We start from the raw sequence: 19,834 nt of genomic DNA, 5'->3' as shown, positions 1-19,834 counted from the left end.
ATTCTTCCTTATACACATGAGGACCCTTTCAAGCATTTGGTACTTATTGGAAGCCTTTTGAAGTTCTATAGGAAGCACATTGACAGATGTTACAACTGCTTGCACAATACCACAAATCACAGCTCGATTAGAAGCCAAACCTTGACACAATAAAGTGCATTACTTCATTAATCTGCAGAATTTCATGCTACTGATTTACTTGGGATAGAAAGACTGTTACCATGACTTTGGACATATGTGGCATTATTTGAAGATCTGTCATGAAACAGTACTGCATTTTATGGTAGTTGACATATATCAAATAATCATTACTACAACCATCTGAAAGAGTTGTTGAGGCCAATTCTGACTCTTGAGGTCAAAGACCAAATTTGTTTAAATCAATAAAGAGAAGTTTTCTGATGATTTACATGGAGGGGTTAAAGGAGAATTACATTTTTATAGCAGCTCTGCTCCAGGTCATACCATCTATTGAGTCCGGTATTAGTTTGGATACGGAACAATGCTGTATAAGTAACTTCTGCCTTCCCTGAGTCCCTCTGAGAGGTCCACAAGCCAAGGCTTGAGTTCTCTCTGAGAAAATAATGGGGAAATGAAGGAAAGCCAGTGGTGAGATATTTCTTTTAAGCTCAGAACCTCCAGGTGGTTTCATCTCTGACTCACAAGCAGTGCATTAGAACCTTCCACTGTGTTCTACTTTCTAGTTTTGTAAGTACTGTACTATGCATACTTATTACAGTTAAGCTGCACGTGAAGAAGGAATACACTTTCTGAAATTAAGGTTTGTATCTTGGAATTTTAAATTACATCATTAGCTGTGCATACATTTCTGAGAATTTTTATAGCTGTGTATTTAGTAACATTCATTAATGTGGACAGCTTACCTCCATTTGTTTACAAATAATAGAATCATTCAGGAAGTAGAGCCAAGAGATTAGTAAGGGGCTGCTTCTGGAGAGAAAGGCAAGTGAAATAGAGAACTGGACTGCAGATAAGACTTAACTTTGAAAAAAGATTTTTTTTCTCATGTGCTTGTCCTACTTTTTTCAGTTAAAGGTTAATACACATTAGATATAAATAATGAAAAATAAAAACTGAAAACAATGGCCTTCAGTTTAGAAAAATGCTCACTTTGTGACTAAAATCTGTTACCCCATTAGTCACTTGGGTTAAACTTCAGGCATATCATGCTTGGGTCTCTATGCACAGAAACAATGTTCAGCCAAAGAGCACTGAGCAATGAGGTTTGAGTCTTATGGTTGTTTCACTTCAGCTGACATCCGTAAAATCAGTTCTCACTGAGGGGAATCTGGCCATAAAGAGGTACTGATTTTCTGAAAGTAGAGTTCATTCCCTTCAGTCTTTCAGGTTAGGATAAGATAAACAAAAACAAAAACACTAGCAACATACGTTTGAAAAATTGTAAATGAAAGAAAAAAATAGGTCATAAAAATCCTGAAGAATTTATAATGCAATTATCTGTTTACTTTTGAGTTACTTTAATGAAGAAACAACATCTGTTGCCTTTCTCTTTTAGGAAGTTATGAAACATCCTGCTTGAAACTGTACTCTGCTGTTTAATTTTTATGACTATGTTTTTGTTTGTTGTTTAAGTGTCTGCAGCACATAGTCACACTCTTTGAGTTTACTAAAGGCAATTAGAAAATTTTTTAATTTAATGTTTTAAATGTAGTAACTTTGGAATGTTGTAATTCTTTTTGATATAGATGATATAGCTGATTCACCTGCTATAGAAGTAATTGTAACGTTATCTTTTCCCTTTGATTTATCTTAAACTATCATACTGTTCAGGTACATATCAGATAATGCATGGGGCAAATATAGAAATAATTCTTTGGTATTGAAGATTTGAACCATATGATTCAATGATTTTTATAGTGCTAGACTGAAGCCTCAAATGGAACATAATGCAGTTGTTCAATCTCTTTATGTATGCTAATGATCAATCTCTTTATGTGCTAATACGGACAGATCTCCAAATAAAGGTACATAGAGGATATAGCGTATGCTGATACTTATATTTTAAAAAGGAAACACAACTGTATGTTTTGTTTGTTCACATACATACAAAATGTTTCTAGTACACCTGAGTCCACAACTGTTTTCCAAGGAAGGGGTGTTTAGGATAGCTAAGAGATAAGAATTAGAAGGGAATATTAACTTGAATTTTACCCATTCTAATGTGGATAAAGAGCTATCTCTTTGTGGTAATATTTCCCTAATAACTAGTGATGCTGAGCAGCTTTCCATGTATTTATTGGACATTGATATATTTGTTTTAATGAACTGTCTTTGCAAGCTCTTATCTATTTTTTATTGAGTTATTTGCTAATTGATTTGTCAGAATTATTTGAAGATTCTGGTTATAAATCAATGTCAAGTGTATATTTTAAAAATATATTCCCCCGGTTTGTAATGTGGCCTATCATTTCTTTCTGTTGACTTTTGATAAAAATAAATATTGAATTTTGAAGTTTAATTTGTCCTTTTTTTCTTTTATGGTTAGTTTTATTTTGCTTTTTTTTGTTTTATTTTTTTCTTAAGGAATCATTGACTATCAAACTTTCAAATAAATTATTCTAGGATTTCTTTTGGAACTTTTTGAGTTTTAATTTTACCTTTGGGTCTGTGACATGCTTGAATAAAGTTTTGTATGTAGTATTTGGTGGAGTTCAGAATTCACTATTTATATGCATATATCCACCTATTTCACCACCATTTATTGGGGAGACTTTCATTTATCCACTGGATTTCCTGGGTCCTTTATTGAAAAGAAATTCACCATATATGGTTGTATCTAATTTTAGACGACATCTATTCTCTTCCACTGATTTGTCTCCTTTTATCTCAATCCCTCATTTTATTGATTACTATAGCTTTAGAGGAAAAATTGTTTATACAATTTGTATAGTAATTTCTTTTAAAATTCTCTAAGTCTTTTCCCATGCAAAATTTTGTGGTCTTTGAATAAAGACAGTTTTCTTTCTTTCCTGCATTAATTTATTTATTTCTTGTCTTATCAGTTAGAGTTTACAAGTAGTATATTTTAAGTCAAATTTTGGAAAAAGAAACCTGACCATTATTCCCTTAAACATTGTATCTGTACCTTTTCTCTCTCCTCTCTTGGGATTCCAAATACATGTTTTTAGAGTACTTGATATTGATTCACAGGTCAATAATGCTCTGTAATTTTTTAAATTTCACTCTTTTACTTATATTACATAATTTCTATTCATTTGTCTTCAGGTTCATTTACCTTTTCACCTGCTCTCTCTAATCTGCTTTTTTTAAGTTGAAATATAGTTGATATACAATATTATATTGGTTTCAGGTGTACAACATAGTGATTTGACAATTATATGCATTATTAAATGCTCACCACTTGTAGTGTGTAGTTACTGTCAACATGCAAAGATATTACAATATTATTAACTATATTCCCTATGCTGTACTTTCATCTCCATGACTATTTTATAATTGGAATTTGTATCTCTTTGTTAACTTTCCTGTCTCACTCATTCCCTAAATCCCCTTCACCTGTTACAACCACCAGTCTGTTCTATGTGTTTATGAGTCTGTTTCTGTTTTGTTTGCTTATTCATTTGTTTTGTTTTCTAGATTCCACATATAAAAAGTGAAACCATATGGTATTTGCCTTTCTTTCTCTGACTTACTACATTTAGTATAATACCCTCTAGGTCCATCCATGTTGTTGTCAATGGCAAGATTTAATTTTTTATGGCCAAGTAATATTCCATTGTGTACATGTAACAAATCTTCTTTCTTTTTATTCATTCATCTATTGCTGGACACCTATTGCTTCCAAATCTTGCCTATTTAAAATAATGCTGCAACAAATATAGGAGTGCATATTTTTTTTTGTATTAGGGATTTTGTTTTCTTCAGGTAGATTCCTAGAAGTGGAATTACTGTATCCTGTGGTATTTCTTTCTATTTTTAGTTTTGTGATAAACCTCCAAACTGCTTTCCATAGTGAGCACACCGATTCATATTTGGTGTATTGAATTGGTGTATGAGGATTCCCTCTTCTCCACATCCCCACCAACAATTGCTATTTCTTATCTTGTTGAGATTAGCCATTCTGACTGATGTGAGGTGGTATCGCACTGTGGTTTTGCATTTCCCTGATGATTAGTGATGTTGAGCATCTTTTCATGCGCCTCTGGAACATGTATATGTCTTCTTTGTGAAAATGTCAATTCAGGTCCTCTGCCTGTTTTTTTAATTGGATCATTTGTTTATTTATTTTTTGGTATTAAGTTGTATGATTTCTTTATTAAGTTTGGATATTAGCCCCTTATTAGATATATCATTTGCAAATATATTCTCCTATTCAGCAGGTTGCCTTTTCATTTTGTTGATGGTTTCCTTGGCTGTGCTGAGGCTTTTTAGTTTGATACAGTCCCACTTGTTTATTTTGGGGTTTGTTTTCCTTTCCTGGAGAGACATATCCAGAAAAAAAATTACTAATGCTGATGTTCAAGAGTTTATTGCCTGTGTTTCCTTTAGAATTTTTATAGTTATAGGTCTTACATTTAGGTATTTAATTCATTTTGAGTTTATTTTTGGGTATGGTATAAGACAATGATCCACTTTTACTCTGCTGCATATAGCTGTTCAGTTTTTTTCTAACACCACTTATTGAAGAGACTGTCTTTTCCCCATTCTATAGTCTTGCCTCCTCTGTCATATATTAATTGACCATATATAGTGTGGGTTTAATTCTGGGTTCTCTATTATTTGATCTATGTGTCTACTTTTCTCCAATTTGTTTTTAAGCCCATTCAGTGGATTTCTCACATCAGATATTATTCTTTAAGTTTAAAAATTTCCATTTCTTTATTTATTAATAGTTTTCAATTAGTAGTCTTTCAATTCAGTGGCTGAAATAGCCACTCATTAGTACTATCTTTTCCTTAACTCTTAATGATAATAATTATTTCAATTCTATCTGCTAATTCGAGCATCTGAGTCATGTGAAAGTCTACTTACGTTGGCTGGGGTTTTTTCTTAACATGGGTCACATTTTTCTTCATTGTCTGGTAATAATTTAATTTATTATTATCATGATTAATAATATTTATGGCAAAATTGTTGTACTGACTCTAGATTCTGTTATGTTCCTGTGACTACTTCTTTTTATAATTGTAAGAGGCAGTGAAATAATGAGCTAAGTATCAAATGTTTTTAGAGGCTTTGATTTAAAATTTGGTAAGACATTGTCTTTTATTACTGATTTAATCCCTGGGGCATATTCCTTATCCTTGGTTGTCTTTATCTTAGAATAAGGCCCTTCTTTTTGTTTGTTTTTTAATGAAATGCCTGAGGCATTCACAAAACCCCTTTAGTTGGTAGAATTTTAATTCTAAATTCTCTCTTACCAGGCAGTGGTTGAAATCTATGCTCAGCAATTTTCTAGCTTTTTACCTTCCTAGGATTTCGCCAGGTTCCTCAGTGCCTTTTCTTATACATGAATAATTTAAGAGTCAGCCAAGACTCAATTCAAGAGGCTGGTTTGAGGAAGGTTCATGTACAGATATTGTGGCTCCTTCCTCTCTTGGTTCCTTTCTTTCTGGGATTTCACCTTTGAATTTCCAGTCACTCTTGCAGTCTCAGAGTTTGATCCCTTATTCCTAAATGAGTGAGATGGGCACTTTCTATTTCAGCTCAACCTGTACCCACTTCTCCTTACAATCAGGACATGCCTTAAGGCAGCCATTCTATTAGATTCCTACTATGCCAACTGTACCCATCAAGCCGTGAGGAAAAAAAATTCTTCTCATCACCAACACTATACACTCAGGCACCTGTCCCTATCAGAACTTTTCTCTCCAGGTGTATTTATGATAGACCTATGTAGTAAGGGTCAATAGAAATTAGAGTATAGGAGAATTGGAGGAATGCAATGTGCAAAATTATAAATCATAAGAATTATGCAGTGGAATTATGAAGCAAAATAACTGAAGAGACAACAGAAGCCAGAAGCTTAAAGAAGCTAGGAGATAACACAGAAGAATAGGAGCATGTGACTCTATAGCAGCAAAAACAATAGAATGGTAACAGCCTGAGCAAAGATTTAGGAGATCTGACTTCTTGATGGTATAACTGATCGAACGTTTTGCTTATCATGTATTTGTATCCACATTATGGTTTTCATAGCCGTCTGGCAGTATTTATATGTTCTTCAAAATCTATGGCATCTACTCAAGACTCAGTCACATCTAAATAAAATTCAGTTTTATATCTGTTTTCTATCTTTTTAATAAACCATTGATAAAGAATAAAATATACCATATTTGTGACATGAACTTTAAGTCTTGATTGCAGAAAAAAATGTTTACTTTATATCAAGGTTTGAAGCTGTTATTTTGTCTGTTGGTAGGTGGGAAATGTACTGGAAGTTTTAAGCTAGTCAAAAAATCTCTTTAGATAACAAACTAAGGTTTGTTTTGCACAGAGAGATGACACCTTGGAAGACATTCTTTTTTTTTTTATTGTTAAGGTATCATTGATATACATTCCTATGAAGGTTTCACAAGAAAAACAATGCAGTTATTACATTCACCCTTACTATCGAGTCCAACCCCCCATGCCCCATTGCAGTCACTGTCCATCAGTGTAGTAAAATGCCTCAGAGTCACTATTTGTCTTCTCTGAGCTACATTGTCTTCCCCATGACCCCACAAACACTATGTACACCAATCATGATACCCCACAGTCCACTTCTCCCTCCATCCCCACCTACCCTCCCATACCCCTCCCCTTTGGTAACCAATAGTCACTTCTTGGAGTCTGTGAGTCTGCTGCTATTTTGTTCCTCAGTTTTGCTTTGTTATTATGCTCCACAAATGATGGAAATCATTTGGTATTTGTCTTTCTCTGCCTGATTTATTTCACTGAGCATAATACCCTCTAGCTCCATCCATGTTGTTGCAAATGGTAGGATTTGTTTCTTTCTTATGGCTGAATAGTATTCCATTGTGTATAAGTACCACACCTTCTTTATCCATTCATCTACTGATGGGCACTTAGGTTGCTTTCATATCTTGGCTATTGTAAATAAAGCTGCAATAAACATAGGGGTGCATATGTCTTTTTGAATCTGAGATCTTGCTTTCATCGGGTAAATTCCTAGGAGTGAAATTCCTGGGTCAAATGGTATTTCTATTTTTAGTTTTTGAGGAACCTCCATATTGCTTTCCCAAATGGTTGAACTAGTTTACATTTCCACCAGCAGCATAGGAGGGTTCCCCTTTCTCCGCATCCTCACCAGCATTTGTTGTTCCTAGTCTTTTCTATGTTGGCTATCCTAATGTTGTTATAGTGAGTTGGTAGTAGATCCGTGATGCAAAGACTGGTAAACAATTTCCCCCTTTCCTCTCTGAAATCCAGGGTCATTTATTTTACATCTCTTGTAGATATGCCAGTTTTCCTGGAATGGCCACAGTAGATGGCTGTTTTTCAGACCTAATTGTTAATAGCACACCCTTTCACTCTCTTGAAGTATTCATTATACACTTGTTGCATTTTCCTCCTAAATGGCTTCTTGATCTCTCTTACCCTTTCTATTTCTGTTGCCTCTCCTTAATTTACACTGTGATCACTGATTACGTAGACGGTTACAATAGAATTTTATTTTTTCTATTCTACAGGCTTTTTTTCTCTCCTGTATATTTCCATACAACTATGATGATCATTTTAGAGCCCTAATAATATCAGGGCACTCCCAACATGAGAACAAACATCAATAATGAGAATTTTTAAATGGCTCTCTACTGCCTCCAAGGTAAAATCAAACACCTTAAGTTCATGAATAGATTTCAGGGCCCTTAGATATGACCCTTACCATTCCATCATCATCCCATTTATTAGCCAGCCTGCTAAACCACACAGTTTTTGTTCCCTAAGCATACCACTCAGTCATTCTCTGTATTTGCATGTGCTCTCACTCTGTGATACCCTTTTTCCAAACATTCTTCATGATATAACTCAATTACCACTAACTCTGGATGTCCTTTTTTCACTTCTTAGTTAACTCTTCAAAGGCACTTTCTTTACTCCACCCCTGTGTTTATTTCCAGTTTCATATTGGCAGTTAATGATTAAAAGCATGAACTCTGTTTGGGGGATGTAAATGAGATAAAGCATTAGCTCCTGCTTATGGGAACCATCCACTTAATAATGGTGAAGTTTAAACCTTATACCACTGTATTATATTTGCTGCTCAACTCTGTTTCTCCCATTTCTCTCTGAGTTCTTTGATAGCAGAAATGTCACTCATCTATTATGTGAAAATATGTTTCTGTGTATATGTACATATATTATGTATTTATATGAGTATAATAAAACAACTCTGATTATAACTATTGGTAATTACTAGTACTAGACTTTAACAAATATGTGTGTATGCATTTATAGTTATATCTGGAATATACTTATGCCATATCTCCCCTAATAATAAGTTTTTGATATATTAGAATTTTAAGAAATTTGAAAGAAATAAGTTATATTTAAAAGTGTGTTTATGAAAAATACTTTAAAAAAATCAAGTTTCATGCTTCTTTTCTATCAAGTGCTTATTCTAGTAGTATCTAATCTAATAAACCTTTTCCTCTTAAAATGAGTTGGGGTATTTTTTAGCACTTTACTTCCCTTACTCCCTAATCCCTTTATATATGAATAAGCATATATATTCCTCTCTGAATTCCACTTCTTCTCTCAATATTCTTCTTTCTTTGGATTTAATTTACTTCACTATTTTCATATTGTCTCTAAGTAATTGTATATTTAGCCTATAGTTATAATGCAAAGTATCTTACAGATTTTAGATCAGTATTTCTAATTCTCACTTAATGTTCACAGAAATATTTGATGCTACCCTGAGTCAACATGTCTAAAACATAATTTATTATGACTCAAATCAGCTGCTCTTCTTTGCTTCCATTGGTACTTAAAGCCAACATCAAGATCAGATCTTGTTATCACCTTTGACCCCTTGATCTCTCTTGTAGCCTATCTTTAACTTAAGCCCTACATGTTCTCTCTAGAAATGATCTTTCATTCTATCCTATAGTTACCTTTTAAGATAATTCACCTCCGCCATGCTTATTCATATATAAATTTGTAGTATTTTTCCAAATGTAGTAGATATATAAATCTCTTTGGAGATTGTATTAAAAAATTATTTCCTGAGCACCTACTCTGCCAGACAGAGCCTGTTCCAGTCTCCTGACCTGAATTGACACCCATTGTTACTAACATTTTGAAGATCGTGACTTCCTTCAAGAATCTATTGGATTCTAGTGACTCCTTCCTTAAAGTAAAAAACTTCCAAGAAAAGATTTCATTTGGCTTCCGAAAGTTTATCAATAGATTTAAAAATTCATAGATGACCATTTAAAAATGTCTGTTTAAAAGGACTGAACTTTGAGGTTCTCAGACACAAGGAATAATGTGGGAATCCTTTATTAGAGTTAGGAGAGAAGGACATTTCTGAACAAGAGAGTAGTAAGACAAAATGGCTAAAAGTATAGGTTGTATAATCAAAGAGGTATCTGTCATTTATTAGAGGTTTATGCATTAGTGTGTTCCCAGAACCAAAAAGATACCTTCATAATTAGAAGCTCAAGAAATGTTTGTTGAATGGGTGGGTAGAAATACTGAAACTCTATGACCTCGCTTCCTAATCCGTAAGTGAAGGTAATTATAACATAACAGTGTGATGAACATTAATGAAATAAGTTATATTAAGTGTATAATCTAGACAGTGATATGCTTTCAACAAATGGTAGTTATTATGAAAAAGCCTAAAGACCATATATTTCATTGGAATTAGTATAAAAAGTCAGAGCTAGAACAGAAGCAAGTATAACTGTTGTAGATTACTTGCATGCATCAGAATTATCTGGTTGCTTACACAAGATATAGAATTATATACCCCTTCTTAAAAAACACAGAATATAAATCTCTGGTGCATGAGGGTAGGACTGAATTTTGAGCAAGCACCCCAAGACATTAAATTTAACATAGATGTGTGAATTTTGAGCACCAAGAAGGACTATGTTGTATTAGTTTTTGTTTTCCTTTTGTCTTGAACTTGGATGACCATCAGCAAATATCTTTTTAATGAGTGAATGAATTGATCTTGTTTACTGCATTCTTTATAATGTACGTGTGAATTGGAGAGGAGCAAGTGAAACAAGAGGAAAGTACTTAATAGCAAAGACTTGGATCAGAGAGAATTATGTCCCTCCAAAATTCCTATGTTGAAACCCTAATCTCCACTGCAATGTAATTTGGATATGGGGACTTTGGGAGGTAATTAGGTCATAAGGGTGGAGACTTCATGATGTGATTAGTGCCCTTACAAGAGGAGGTTTGAGAGGATACAGCAAGAAGGCAGCTCTTAACTAAACACTGAGTCTGCTTGTTGATCTTGGACTCCCTAGCTTCTAACACTGTGAGAAGTAAATGTCTTTTTAAGCTTCCCCATCTATTGTATTTAGTTATAGCTTCCTGATCAAAAAAAAGAAAAAAAGAAAATTCTTGAGGGGAAAAGTGGAGGAGATACAATTTAGTTTGTCCTTAGAAGGAAGCATGCAAATGGAAACAGGGCAGATTAACTTGAGACAAACAGGAAATTGTAGCTTCCAATCTACCAATTGAGAATTCATTCTATAATATTTGACTTTAAAAGCTTAGTACTTGCAAATATTTTTTTAACAGACCAAAATTTATAAAGGGTAATGGTTAGATCTGATATATGAGATAATAAGCTCTGAGATGCAGATTTATATCTATGTTATTGATAAAATATATGTCTAATGTTTAGACAATGCCAGGTATATGGTCAATAATCCATGAACACTTTTTGATCCGTGAATGGAGAAGCCACACGTGAAACTGGGAATATGATTATAATAGCAGTCACAAAGTGCTGAATTTTAGAATGAGTTGGACCTTTGGAGAAAGTATTATAAGACCGCCTGGAATGGATTTTTGAACAAGGACTACTTAACCTCTCAGTTTATGAGTTACCTTCTTTTAACATAATATTACAACTTCTGTTAATAATGTGGTTCCTTTTCTCACTGAGTGCCCAAACCGGTAAATGTAAAATGGTGTTACACAAGAAGGAAGTTTTATGTGGTTATTCTTACGAATGTTTCCCATTTCCCTTCTGTCAATTTAATTGGTGTTGTTAAAAAAAAAAAAAAAAGTGACTTGGAATCCACCTCCCTTTGAAGGAACACATTCAGCAGCTACTTGCATTCATGTTTCCAAGGAAAAGTCAGAAGTGTTATTCAAAATGTAAGCTGAGATGAATTCAAATAAAATGCTAACTTGTCTAGCTCCTGTCCTCTTGTTTGAGGAATAATACAATCATAAGTGACAAGAATTAGCCTTCAAGATAATTTATTATATACACAGTCCTTTAAAACTCTTGTTTATTGTATAAACATAACCTAGTCTCATTCTTCTTAAAACTGAGCTTTTAACTCTTTAACCCTTTGGTACGGATTCATCAGAAATTTACTCCCTATGAAGCTCTTTATGATCCCAACAGTCCTGATTCTTCCAGATTGTTTTATTTCCAAACTATAAATATTGTTTTTTCACTCTTTAGTGTGGAAATTCAGCTACCTCCATATTACATGCTTACTGAAGTAGAAAACTGCCTAATCAGATAGGAAAACATTTGGCTGTGAATAAATCAGCATTTGTCAAGGATTTCAAAGTGTGAAACTAGGCAGACAAGCACACATCCTAAGAGCTCTGCTTCTCTTGCTTCCCTGTAGAGAAATCAGAGGCTAATATGTCCACCGCTGCCATCTGTCTAAATACTTGGGTGTGTTGTCTTGAATTAACGCAGCAGAACTAGTGGGGGATGTAATTAAGATTTTATTTTTACATTTCATCACCAGATGCTCTATAATATAAATTTATCCATAAATGTTCAGATTGATTAAGTTTTTAACAAGGAAAACAATGAGTGCTTAAAGATCAACTAATTCAGAACAAGAAGTAAAATTTATTTTACTATGCTACTTATAGTGTTCATAGATTTTTATCCTTTCTGTAAAACTTTAAATGAGGTATAGAGTATCTTGAGAATGAAAAACATATTTCTATGCGGACTCAATCAGTAAAAGCTGACATTGTCACTAATTCTACCTTTAAGAAATAATTACATGACCTGCTATTACATTGTAATTTTCATTGTTACATTCTAAGATCTTTCAAAAGATCTTACTACAGTACTTTACATAAAATATGCACTCAGTGAAGACCTATTGAGTAAATGAAACCCACATAGGTCATTTTGATTTCTATGTAGTCAAGTGAAGAAGCTTACGAAGGAGAGAGAAATCTCTGTAGCATTCTCCAGGAACAAGCAATGGGACAATTTGCAAAGCTGGCTTATAGGGAACTATATGAAAGCATTTATCATTAATTACTAAAGGTAATTTTCAGCTTGTGAACTAGAAAAGGAATTCAGTTTGCTTCCTGTTAGATAATTTTTTCTGCCAGTTATAAGTTCAAATTGATTATAAGTTCAAATACCTGTACTGTGCAATAGTAATTGAAAAGGAAAAAAATAGTTTTCTCATGCTTTCCAAAAGTACACAAAATTACTGAAAAAGATAACATATTTATTTATTTATTTTTATTAAGGTATTATTGATATACACTCTTATGAAGGTTTCACATGAAAAAACAATGTGGTTCCTACATTCACCCATGTTATTGTGTGCCCCCCCATACCCCATTGCACTCATTGCCCAAGACTATACTAAGATGACACACTGTCTTCCCCATGATCCCACACACACACCATTTGTTCCAATCACAGTACCCCTCAATCTCCTTGTCCCTCCCTCTCCAACCGCCCTCACCCATCCCTCCCCTTTGGTAACCACTAGTCCCTTCTTGGAGTCTGTGAGTCTTGCTGTTTTGTTCCCTCAGTTTTGCTTCATTGTTATACTCCAAAAATGAGGGAACTAATTTGGTACTTGTCTTGCTCTGCCTGGCTCATTTCGCTGAGCTTAATGTCCTCCAGCTACATCCATGTTGTTGCAAATGGTAGGATTTGTTTCTTTCTTATGGCTGAATAGTATTCCATTGTGTATATGTACCACCTCTTCTTTATCCATTCATCTACTGATGGACATTTAGGTTACTTCCATATCTTGGCTATTGTAAGAAGTGCTGCGATAAACATAGGGGTGTATATGTCTTTTTGAGTCTGAGAAATTATATTCTTTGGGTAAATTCCTATGAGTGGAATTCCCAGGTCAAATGGTATTTCTATTTTTAGTTTTTTGAGGAAACTCCATATTGCTTTCCACAATGTTGAACTAGCTTATATTCCCACCAGCAGTGTAGGAGGGTTCCCCTTTCTCCACATCCTTGCCAGCATTTGTTGTTCTTAGTCTTTTTGATACTGGCCATCCTAACTGGTGTGAGGTGATATCTTATTGTGGTTTTTATTTGTATTTCCCTGATAATTAGTGATGTGGACCATCTTTTCATGTGCCTGTTGGCCATCTGAATTTCTGCTTTGGAGAAGTGTCTGTTCATATCCTCCACCCATTTTTTAATTGGATTATTTGCTTTTTGGGAGATGAGGCATGTGAGCTCTTCATATATTTTGGATGTTAACCCCTTGTCAGATATGTCATTTATAAATATATTCTCCCATATTGTAGGATGCCTTTTTGTTCTGTTGATGCTGTCCTTTGCTGAAGCTTTTTAAATAGTCCCATATGTTCATTTTTGCTTTTGTTTCCCTTGCTCGAGGAGATGCATTCAGAAAAAAGTTGCTCATGTTTATATTCAGGAGATTTTTACCTATGTTGTCTTCTAAGAGTTTTATGGTTTCATGACTTACATTCAGGTCTTTGATCCATTTTGAGTTTACTTTTGTATATGGGGATAGACGATAATCCAGTTTCATTATCTTACATGTAGCTATCCAGTTTTGCCAACACCGGTTGTTTTAGAGGCTTTCATTTCCCCATTGTATATCCATGGCTACTTTATTGTATGTTAATTAACCATATATACTTGGGTTTATATCTGGGATCTCTAATCTGTTCCATTGGTCTATGGGTCTGTTCTTGTGCCAGTACAAATTGTCTTGATTACTGTGGCTTTATAGTACAGCTTGAAGTCAGGGAGCTTAATCCCCCCAGCTTTATTCTTCCTTCTCAGGATTGCTTTGGCTATTCGGGGTCTTTTATGGTTCCATATGAATTTTAGAACTATTTGCTCTAGTTTGTTAAGAATGCTCTTGGTATTTTGATAGGGATTTCATTGAATCTTTAGATTGTTTTAGGCATGATGGCCATTTTGACAATATTAATTCTTCCTATCCATGAGCATGGTATGTGTTTACATTTATTGGTATCATCTTTAATTTCTCTTATGACTGTCTTGTAGTTTTCTGAGTATAGGTTTTTCACTTCCTTGGTTAGGTTTATTCCTAGGTATTTTATTCTTTTTGATGCAATTGTGAATGGAATTGTTTTCCTGATTTCTCTATCTGCTAGTTCATCGTTACTGAATAGGAATGCAACAGATTTCTGTGTATTAATTTTGTATCCTGCAACTTTGATGAATTCAGATATTAGATCTAGTAGTTTTGGAGTGGATTATTTAGGGGTTTTATGTACAATATCATGTTATCTGCAAACAAGGAGAGTTTGACTTCTTCCTTGCCAATCTGGATGCCTTTTATTTCTTTGTGTTGTCTGATTGCTGTGGCTAGGACCTCCAGAACTAGGTTGAATAAAAGTGGGGGGCATCCTTCCCTTGTTCCTGATCTTAAAGGAAAAGCTTTCAGCTTCTTGCTGTTAAGTATAATGTTGGCTCTGGGTTTGCTATATATGGCTTTATTATGTTGAGGTACTTGCCCTGTATACCCATTTTGTTGAGAGTTTTTATCATAAATGGATGTTGAATTTTGTCGAATGCTTTTTCAGCATCTATGGAGATGATCATGTGGTTTTGGTCCTTCTTTTTGTTGATGTGGTGGATGATGTTGGTGGGTTTTCTAATATTGTACCATCCTTGCATCCCTGGAATAAATCCTACTTGATCTTGATAGATGATCTTCTTGATGTATTTTTGAATTCAGTTTGCTACTATTTTATTGAGCATTTTTGCGTCTATGTTCATCGGGGATATTGGTCTGTAATTTTCTTTTGTTGATGTCTTTGCCTGGTTTTGGTATTAGGGTGATGTTGGCCTCATGGAATGAGTTTGGGAATATTCCCTCCTCTTCTACTTTTTGGAAAACTTTAAGGAGGATGGGTATTAGGTCTTCACTGAATGTTTGATAAAATTCAGCAGTGAATCCATCTTGTCCAGGCTTTTAGTTCTTTGGTAGATTTTTGATTACCAATTCAATTTCATTTTTAGTAATTGGTCTGTTCAGATTTTGTTTCTTTCTGGGTTAGCCTTGGAAGGTTTTATTTTTCTAGAAAGTTGTCCATTTATTCTAGGTTATTCAGCTTGCTAGCATATAATTTTTCATAATATTCTCTAATAATTCTTTGTATTTCTGTGGGGTCCATAGTGGTTTTTCCTTTCTCATTTCTGAATCTGTTTATGTGTGTAGACTCTCTTTTTTTCTTGATAAGTGTGGCTAGGGGTTTATCTGTTTTGTTTATTTCCTCGAAGAACCAGCTCCTGCTTTCATTGATTCTTTCTTTTGTTTTATTCTTCTCGATTTTATTTATTTATGCTCTGATCTTTATTATGTCCCTTCTTCTACTGACTTTTGGCCTCATTTGTTCTTCTTTTTCTAGTTTCATTAATTGTGAGTTTAGACTGTTCATATAGGATTGTTCTTCTTTCATGAGATATGATTGTATTGCAATATACTTCCCTCTTAGTATGGCCTTTGCTGTGTCCCACAGATTTTGTGTTGTTGAATTATTGTTGTTATTTGTCTCCACACATTGCTAGGTCTCAGTTTTTATTGATCATTGATCCATTGGTAATTTAGGAGCATGTAGTTAAGCATCCATGCGTTTGTGGGCTTTTTCATTTTCTTTGTGTAATTTATTTCTAGTTTCATACCTTTGTAGTCTGAGAAGCTGGTTTATACAATTTCAGTCTTTTTTAATTTACTGAGGCTCTTTTTGTGGCCTAGTGTATGATATATTCTTGAAAATGTTCCATGTGCATTTGAGAAGAATGTGTATCCTGCTGCTTTTGGGTGGAAAGTTCTGTAGATGTCTATTAGTTGCATCTGTTCTAATGTGTTGTTCAATGCCTCTGTCTCCTTACTTGTTTTCTGCCTGGTTGATCTGTCCTTTGGAATGAGTGAAGTGTTGAAGTCTCCTGGAATGAATGCATTGCATTCTATTGCCCCTTTAATTCTGTTAGTATTTGTCTCACATATGTTGGTGCTCCTGTGTTGGGTGTATAGATATTTATAATGGTTATATCCTCTTGTTGAATTGACCCTTTTATCATTATATAATGTCCTTCTTTGTCTCTTGTGATTTTCTTTGTTTTAAAATCTATTTTGTCTGATACAAGTACTGCAACCCCTACTGTTTTCTCCCTATTATTTGCATGAAGTGTCTTTTTCCATCCCTTCTTTTAGTCTGTGTATGTCTTTGAGTTTAAAGTGAGTCTTGTATACAGCGTATATTTGAATATATTTGGTCTTGTTTTTTTTTATCCATTCAGTGACTCTATGCCTTTTGATTGGTGCATTCTGACCCTTTACATTTAGGATGATTATCAATAGGTATCTACTTATTGCCATTGCATGCTTTAGGTTCTTGGTTACCAATGGTTCATGGGTAACTTCCTTACTATCTAAGAGTCTAACTTAACTCACTTAGTATGCTATTACAAACACAATATAAAAGTTCTTTTTTTCCCCTCCTTTTCTTCCTGTCCATTCTTCATATATTAGTTATCATATTCTGTACTCTTTCTCTATCCCTTTTATTACCTCTGGTGACAGCTATTTAACCTTAGGAACACTTCCATCTATAGTAGTCCATCCAAAATACATTGTAGAAATGGTTTGTTGGAGTTAATTTCTCAGCTTTTGCTTATCTGGAAATTTTTAAATCCCTCCTTTGCATTTAAATGATAGTCTTGCCAGTTAAAGTATTTTTGGTTCGAGGTCCTTCTGCTTCACTGCATTAAATACACCATGCCACTCCCTTCTGGCCTGTAAATTTTCTGCTGAGAAGTCTGATGATATCCTGATGGGCTTTCCTTTGTATGTGATCTTTTTTCTCTCTCTGGCTTCTTTTAATAGTCCATACTTATCCTTGATCTTTTCCATTTTAATCCTTTTATGTCTTGATGTTGTCCTCCTTGGGTCCCTTGTGTTGGGGGATCTGTGCACCTCCATGGCCTGAGAGACTATCTCCTTCCCCAGATTGGGATAGTTTACAGCAATAACTTCCTCAAAGACACTTTCTATCCCTTTTTCTCTCTTCTTCTTCTGGTACCCCTATAATATGAATATTGTTCCATTTGGATTGCTCACACAGTTCTCTCAGTATTCTTTCATTCCTAGAGATCCTTTTTTCTCTCTGTGCTTCAGCTTCTCTGTATTCCTCTTCTCTAGTTTCTGTTTCATTTATCGTCTCCTCCACTGTACTGCTTTTAATAGCTTCCATTGTGTTCCTCAATGATTGGATCTCTGTCCTAAATTCTTGCCTGAGTTCTTGAATATTTTTCTGTACCTCCAGGATCATGTTTATCATTTTTATTTTGAAGTCTCTTTCAGGAAGTTTTATTAGTTCAGTCTCACTCAAACTTTTTCTGGTGTTGTTGAGATTTTGCTTTGAACCACGTCTGGCCTGACACTAGGGCAGGGACTGCCAGTTTGCAATCCAGGTGAGGGCTGGTTGGGAGGAAGGCACAGCAGGCTGCAAATCCTGATGAGGGGTCTTGGAGTTATGCTCCAGCCAGGGGGATGGAGTGCCTGAAGATCATGGAAGTTCCCAACCTGCTAGGCAGAGTGCATTGGGACAATTTTGTTTACCTGTCCTTTCTTCTGAAAAAATAAGCTCTGTGCAATTCTTTCCTCTTTAGCAGCCCTCTTCCTTTTAGGAAGTCTCTCAAACTGCTTGCCCACATCAGCCAGATATGGATCTCTGTTTTCCACAAGCAGTTGGAATCTCAGTCTCCCCAGGTATTCTGCCTGTCTTAGCTTTCCAACCCCACTAATCATCATAGCACCATGCAATGTGTATTTGTGCTCCCAGAGCAGATCTCCAGGGCCTGGTGATCAGCAGTCCCAGGCCTCCACTCCCTCCCCACTCTGTTTATCTTTCTCCCATAAGTGAGCTAGGCTGGGGGAATGGCTTTGGTACGTTACCCTTTTCTGTGAGGTCTGTTCTTTCCTTCAGGTATATGCCATTTGGCTCAGTTTTCTTTCCTGTTGCTCTTTCAGGATTAGTTATATTAATTATATTTTCATGTTATATGTGGTTTTAGGAGGTCTCTGTCTCACCTTTCATGCTGCAATCTTTAATCCCCTCTCTGAAAAAAATAACTTTTTGTAAAACCTTTCTTTTTTTCTAACATAGTTTCACCTTTTCATGAAGAGTCCACAGGAAAATAAGCTTCCTGTGGGAAGTGCCTATGTATCACTTTACTTATTTTTACTCCAAAATCCTAGTAAGATCCATAGAAATTCAATAAATTTTTTCAGAATGAATGGACTGGCTGACAAAAGACTTTGTGCTCTGTTTATTGTGCAAGTAGATTTTAATAAGAGACTTTGACAAGTATTTATAAATACCAGTTTTAATGATCTGAAATCACTTATTTATAGTGCTAATCGAAAACTTATTGGTAGTTTCAGAAAAGTAGTTGCTGATTGGCATATGAGTATACATTTAATATTTATTACATATGAAAAATATATTTAATAATGAAAAACATATGTATATACACTAACAGTTTGCCTTTTTGATTTTCTATCTGTAAATATGACTAAAATACTGAACTATATTATTGAAAGTCATAGAAATATTTGTACCACCTACTTTTCAGAAGATATGCATGAGCCTATAGTTAATGATAAATCTTTCTAAATAAAAGATTATCCAAATTTTTTATACACAAATACACATTGACATATGACTAGATAAAGAGAGAGATAGGTGAAAGAAAGAAGGTTAGTAGTGGGAAAGAAGAAAGGGAGGGGAATAAAACAGAGAGAAAGGAGGAGGGAGAGAGGGAGGGAGGAAGGAAAATTGGACAGGGAGAAGCCAACTAATCATGGTATAAGCTGTTAGTCCATTTAATTTTGGTTTGGTTTTGTCTTGAATCTTGCCACAAGTTTACCTGAAAAGTTCTGATGTTTTCAGGCTGTACTTCAAGCATCGATTTCTCAGTTAAATCTAACATGACAATGATTTTTATATCGGATGATAAATATATTAGGAGCTGGCATAGTATTTCCCTTAAATACTGACTTCACTGAAACAAGGAAGCCCACAGTCATCAGGGTCCCTCTGAAACATCAATCATGCTGATGCTGTAAATAAAATCTTGACTAGAGTCAATAGCGTCCCTTTAGCCTATGCTTATCTGAATGCAGGCATTTTCCTACTATGGAGATTTCGTTTCACTTCATCCCCTGCCCAGTTACTCATCAGCATTTATCATATTGTTAGCACATTCATTTTTTAAATTCATTTTATTATCATTAATCTACAATTACATGAAGAACATTATGGTTACTAGATTCCCCACTTCACCAAGTCCCCCCCAACAAGCCCCATTACAGTCACTGTTCATC

At 34.7% G+C, this 19,834-nt stretch overlaps 1 protein-coding gene across 1 annotated transcript in view; it reads left to right on the top strand.

The window, feature by feature from the left end:
- AGMO (alkylglycerol monooxygenase) overlaps positions 1-19,834 on the top strand; it is a 384,539-nt gene that overhangs the window by 190,349 nt on the left and 174,356 nt on the right. The window lies entirely within an intron of this gene.

The sequence above is a fragment of the Manis pentadactyla genome, chromosome 7, assembly GCF_030020395.1.
Source record: "Manis pentadactyla isolate mManPen7 chromosome 7, mManPen7.hap1, whole genome shotgun sequence".
In the NCBI taxonomy this organism is placed as follows: domain Eukaryota; kingdom Metazoa; phylum Chordata; class Mammalia; order Pholidota; family Manidae; genus Manis; species Manis pentadactyla.
This window is presented reverse-complemented; position numbering and strand designations above follow the sequence as displayed.